At 26.5% G+C, this 6763-nt stretch overlaps 1 long non-coding RNA gene across 1 annotated transcript; it reads right to left on the bottom strand.

Moving 5' to 3' along the window:
* Positions 1–872: 872 nt before the first annotated feature.
* LOC103308287 lies at positions 873–2892 on the bottom strand. The gene is made up of 5 exons (XR_510391.3): positions 2619–2892; positions 2421–2548; positions 2164–2344; positions 1590–1732; positions 873–1036 (listed from the first exon to the last, which is right to left on the bottom strand). It is a non-coding gene; the product is annotated as an uncharacterized LOC103308287 (long non-coding RNA).
* Between the last annotated feature and the right edge of the window lie 3871 nt (positions 2893–6763).

Raw genomic sequence — 6763 nt, 5'->3', positions numbered from 1 at the left:
TTTATTCAGTTTATCTGTTGGGCCAAAAAGTGTAAAAATTTAATACAACGCTTCTGATATATTGTTACAATAGCGGTTCAAATATATTAAAAATACATAGGCACAATTTTTTTTTATAAGCATTTAAAGATCGATTTTGACAAAATTTATCAAATTTTTATATGAATAATTATTTTGTAGTTAAAAATTTCAACTTTTGTATCTAAGAATTGAAAATTTAAAACAAAATTCCACGTAAGTATTTAATTCTGTTACCAAAAAATCTAAAAAATAAATTCAAATTTGGACGAAATTACATATTAAAAACCTAGAATAACTATTTTAGTTATTTTGTTGTGATTGTATAATATTATTCTTGGGTATACTTTATACTTGAAACTTCTAAAGTATACTATTATATATTTATGATATTTTCATGGTTTGTTGTTGATGTATAACACGTTATAAGTACCTAATAGATATTGTGATATGATTAATTTGGAATTTATTATAGGTACTTATTATAGCCTATAGGTCAATTTTTTTTTAATCGCATAGACTATATAATATTATATCTTATACCTAGACTGACATACCGTCTCTGCTCAGAATCGTTTTTCTTTTACAATGATATTATATCATTAAATTCAAATTTAATACCATCCATTATAATATAATTATAGTGCCCATTTGTAATCTACTGTACAGCAGAGCGACCATCCACTTGCCCACCTTATTTTCTTATAAAATTTAAAAATATGGTTTTCTTAAATTAGTCTTTGACAAAATAATTTTATTCACAAACATAACTCCACAGTATATAGGTATAGTTTATTTTGGTTAAATAAAGTAATTAATTAATTTCTGATGGGTTGTTATGGGAAACATAGGAAAACTAAGTACACAAATTAAAGGAAATAGGTACCTATCAGAATATCCCTAGTTAAAAAGTCATCATCAATTATGTCCATTGTGGGTAGTTGAAGAATTTTAATAACAGCCACTGAAGCTTTTTTCAAAGCAGTTTGTCTTTTCTTGTTGTAACGGGTTTGACGACCTGTAATCCAATAATTTATATGTTTAATTCAATTTGATAATTAATATGACTATAATCAATTTTTATCAATTTTTACTATAAGCATAAGCTAAATATACAATTGAACATTTATACACTTTTAACTACAAATTAATTTTCAAATTCTTGCTGAGTTTTGTAGAAATGTGAACTCTTAATGCTTATGAAAAATTCTGGCTATGTATCTCTTATATTTGTGAACAGATATTATAGAAACTATAATAGGATGCCCGTATTACATTTATAAACTCTTTAACATAGCATAAAACTTTTTATTGACGAAACAAAACTTATCGAAAAAATTAAAATGTATTATCCCCATAACAAGCTCAAAAAGAGTAAAATTGTTTTAAAAATTGTATGATGTATAGAAAATGTTAATAGGAACATTCTGCGAACAAATCATGTATCTATCCCGAGGTATTTTTTTTATAAAACAAAATCAATTTTCGTCAAAAATATAATCATTTATCCTTAATTATCTTTTTGTGTTTACTGATGTATTTGAAAACAACCGGGAACATTCAATCTTTACCTGTTAACGCATCCAACTAGATGCACTTTTCCTTCAGAAAAGATACCAATGTCCAAACTAGTTATGTGTTTCTTTGCAATTTAAATATGTCGAGGCCCTCTGCGTTATTATAATTGGATTTTTGCTCAGCAAAATTGTATTACCTAAAAATTGAAATTCTGTTAAAAATATGTCAGTGTATCATTTGTCTTCTCTCTTTGAACAACGAGCAACGCGCAAATGTGAGAACAGTAGATCCAGATTTGTAACGTGAGTCTTAATATATTAGAGTGATATGACATAATGTTATAATCAAACTTAAAGGCAAAAATATTTTTTAAGCAACCTTATGGGCAACAATTATTATAGTTGTATTTTATATTGAAAACAAGTCATGGATATTATAAGATTGTAACATATATATTTATTTATTGATTTATTATGACTGAACGGGCTGAGCCCTTTCTATAGACAAATATAATATGTCCACGCACACAATTAGACATAATACTATGTGCCCGTGAACAGGTGGGTACGTTAGTTAATAGCACAGTAAAAAAGATTTGGAATAAAAACCTATCAACAATATCCTCACCTTTAAGTTTCATAATTCTCTCCAATATTGTATGTCTTCATCTGAGTAAGTAGAATTATCTGCAAGAAAGTCAACGTCTGAAAATTTGTCAATACATTGGCTCCACTTCCCAGTTCCGTGTATGTGGTACATCATATATTTCGGTTTTGAAAAACATTATAATTATAATCCCCTGTGTGAACTAAAAACGATAAACTATTAAGTGACTTTTGGTCTTGGCAAAGCTTTAAAATCGGATACTTGAGTGATATACTTACATAAGTGTGTGTGAATTAGACATTATTGGGTATCTAAGGCTTTTCTGGGTGAATTAAAATCATGGCCTCCAAATCTTTTATTCGTCTGTTAATTTACTTCTGACTCATCGTTGGAGAAACAAAATTTTCTGAAAATGTCAAGTTGTAACAAATAGGTATATAAATACCAAATTTATGAATTATGTTAAATGATTTTACCTCTTAGATGCGATTTACTAGTCGTGCGCAGAGTAGTACCAATATTGCCGTGAATCACTAACATTTATTTTACTTCTCTATCCCAGACAAGTGGTTTGGATTATGTTTTGAGACAGCCTCTGACCGTGTTTACTAATTTACTGAGCATTGTTTACCATCACTAATTGTGAAAGGATTACCTAGCGCAGATTCTATGCCAGGTAGAAATTATTGGGACAATCATTTAATTCAAACATTTTTAGCCATTATTTCCTTCTATTTCATTGATTTTTTGGAAATCTATATTTGTGAACAAATTAACAAATCATACTGACTCCATATTATTAAGAAATATGATCACTACAACTAGAAAATAATACTTGCAAATGAAAATGTACGTAATGTGGTGAGGCGATACTTTGGATGTTTTACTGAAAAGAATACACTTATCCATGGTGATTTTATATTCAATTGTATGAATAGAACTCTGTACGACTGTTCTGTAATCTGTATTTTTTGTTCGAATTTCAAATAATCGCGATTCGCGAGTGATTCAAATTTAAAGTCGGCACACGAAAAAATAATAATATTATGTTGTTATTTATTCGATAGGTAACAATTATTACTATTTTATGGACATATTGATAAGACAGAATCGCGGGCATTAAATTTTGGAAATATCGTGAACGATGCAGCTCCACGATTTAAGACGTAACACGGACATTTTGTTGTCTCCGTCTTATATAGAAAATGTACGATGAGCAGATCACATTTAGCATCGTTAGTTTAAAAATTAAAGTGAATCGAACTATATTGAAACTAATAGCAAATGTACGTTCTGCGTAGGTAATACATTTTTATTATTTGGGGCGGTGTAGGTGCATAGGGCATGTCGAAATGAACAGTACCTACCTGCTTACTCGCCAAAAGCGCCTGGAAAAACAAAAAAAAAAAATTAGGAAAACGTGAATTTTTACGTAATATCGGTTTTGGTTTTTCGTGTAAGTGGTGTTAGGTACTCTAAAATAAATTTCTGTAGATACATGCAATTTTCACTGATTGTTTATATTAGAATTTAAAACCGTAACATTTTCAAAATTTTTAGATTCGTGTCGAGGCAAGTATTCATATACATATAAAATGTTCGATTATTTTAGTTTTTTCATAATTTATGTCGATAAAAAAATTTTCGTTCTGTCCAATATTTCGAGAATGTAATACGCCTACAACGTTCCTCGTAAGTTGTGAAAATAAAAAAAAAAGTTCGGCGTAAATCATCAATAGTTTTTTATGAGCGTCTGAAGTTAGAATTTTGACAAAATTCGTAAAAATCACGAAATTCACAAATTTGAAAACTATTTTTCAGTTAGAAATTCATACAAATGTATAGGTATTTTTATTCAAAAATTGAATACCTATTTTATATGTATATATATATATATACGATTGCAGTGGTTCAACCCTTGACCCAAATAAAAAACTTCAGAGCTGTAACTACTGTCATCTGCATGCACTACTAGGAATCGTGTTTTTTAAGTTCTTATTAAATAATATACATTTATTTTATTATTATGGTACAATAAACATATAAAAAATTAAAATGCCACTACTGGAATAATTGCAACAAAACAGTAAAAAAATTGTTTTATTTGGGATCACAATGACATGAAGAAAATTCTATTTCTTTATCTCATATAGAAAATGTCAATATTAGTCAATTCAAAATGTCTAAAAAAGAAACACGTAAATATGAATTAAATCTTAAATAAGTCAATAAAATGGAAAAAGTTGGTTAATTTTCGTATTATGCAGCCTAAAAGATGCACATTTCAAATTGTTAATGCCTTGAAACAAATTATGCGGACACTATTAGCATAATATCATACCATCAAACACAATAAATATGTAAAATCATAAGAATTCGCCCTCTAATCATATTAAAATAGATCAAGTCAATAAACACAGAAAAAATTAAGTTAAAAAGTTGAAGTTAATTAGTTTTAAGTCCATAGACATGAAAAACAAAATGCTTAATTGTTTTATATATGGCTACAGTTAAATTTTATATTATATTACGGTTTATTTTTTTCTTACATAGTATGTACAAATAACTGCTGCAGGTATAACAATAATCTACAACACATAACTACATTAGTCATTTATTTCTAAATTTTAAAATACATATAAACTATCGATACGACAAATATGAAGAGAATAATGATACTATACCTAATATCTATTTATAATGGTTTTAAATAGCTACATACTTTTTTTTTTTAATTATAAAATAATAATAGCGTAAATCCACAATAATTTTTTATGAGCAGCTGAAGTTAGAATTTTGACGAAATTCTTAAAAATCACGTAAATTTGAAAACTATTTTTAGTTAGAAATTCATACAAATGTATGTTTTTATTCGTAAATTGAATATGTATATAAATACGATTCCAGTGGTTCAACCCTTGAACCAAATATAAAATTTCAAAGCTGTAACTATTGTCAAGCACTACTATAGGAATTGAGTTTTCGATTTCTTATTAATTAAATTAAATTAATTTTATTATTATGGCACGATAAACATATGAAAAATTAAAATGTCACTACTGGAATTATTGCAAAAAAACAATAAAAAATTGATTTAGTTGGAATCAGAATGCCTTGAAGCAAATAATTAGATTTCTTTATCTCATATAGAAAAATTTCAATATTGCAACAGTTATTAATTCAAAATTGACAAAATAATTTTATTCACAAACATAGGTAACTCAAATATTGAAAATGCAGCAAATTCGACATTGAATATTCCAATCTATTTACTAGATATTTAGTATTTACTACCAGAGTTTTTTTTAGTGTGCAGTGTGACACATTTTGTGCAGTGAGAAAAGTAATTGTGCAGTTACTTTGTCACTTTGTTCAGTGCAAAAAAAGAATTTCAGGATGATATATTTTATTGTGTACTTATTATAAAAACAATAATTGAGTAAACTTCAAAATAAAAAAAAAAAAATGTTTCTATTAAAATTAAAAATTGTTTATATTATTCATTACTTATTATATACTATTTTTTTAAAAAAAAATTTGTTTAAAAAAAATTATATCTACCACCTTTAAGCACATGCTTTTGGTTGTGATAGAGCGAGTTAAACAACATAATATGAACAATTTAATTAAAAATAAGAAAAACTGATAAGAACTGAATAATTAATCTATACAATTAGAATACTTATAACTAATAATATTAAATTACAACAGTTAAATATAATTCCTTATTATTTATTCAGGTATTAAAAATAACCAAATCTGATTTTTTTTTTCATTTTTATAGTAATACCATTCCCTTCTGTATAGAATATGGCCCATTTTATATTTACTGGCATTGAGTTGTAGTTTTTTGGACCTAGAATCTAGGTCCTAGATAGTCTATAAATTTTTGACCAAACGTTTTTCTAGAATTCTCTATTCTGACATAAAATGCCCTATTTTTTCTTTTAATAATCTTTTTGATATCCAGAAAGGATTCAAAGTTTTTAATTTTATATACAATAGTTATTTTTTATACACTGACTCAAAGGTAACACATCTAATAACTTAAAGTTTTCTTTAGTTGAACCAATTAAAGTAGTTATACTTAAAAATATTCTAACGATTTTTCTTTGTAAAAGTTGTAGTGGTCTACCGCGTGTTGATTCAGTCAAAATGATCATATTGACTTTTATTTGATGTAAAAGTATTTTTCAAAAATTATAAAGAAATTAGGTATCTAGCCAATTGATTGTTTTTATTTTTATAAACAAATTATTATTACAAATTACATATTTCAAGTAAGTATTACTTATATTTACAAACAAAATTTTAAAATTATTATTTACAAATGTAAAATAAAAAAAAGGCGGGTAAGTCGTGGATGTCGCTCTGCTGTACAGTAGGTTACAAGTGGGTTACTGTAATGGATGGAATTAAATTTGAATCCAATGATATTATATCATTGTATACGAAAAACGATTCTGAACGGAGATGATTTGTCAGTCTAGGATATATTATTTTTAAATATTGTAATATATTCTATTTTGAAACAAGTATTTTATTTTTCAATTGGGACGTATGGTTAATCAATATTTCCAAAATCATTGCATGCATGTAGTTATCATAATATCTTATATTA

The sequence above is a fragment of the Acyrthosiphon pisum genome, chromosome A2, assembly GCF_005508785.2.
Source record: "Acyrthosiphon pisum isolate AL4f chromosome A2, pea_aphid_22Mar2018_4r6ur, whole genome shotgun sequence".
Taxonomy (NCBI): Eukaryota; Metazoa; Arthropoda; class Insecta; order Hemiptera; family Aphididae; genus Acyrthosiphon; species Acyrthosiphon pisum.
The sequence above is the reverse complement of the archived record's forward strand: the minus strand, read 5'-3'. Positions and strand labels throughout refer to the sequence as shown.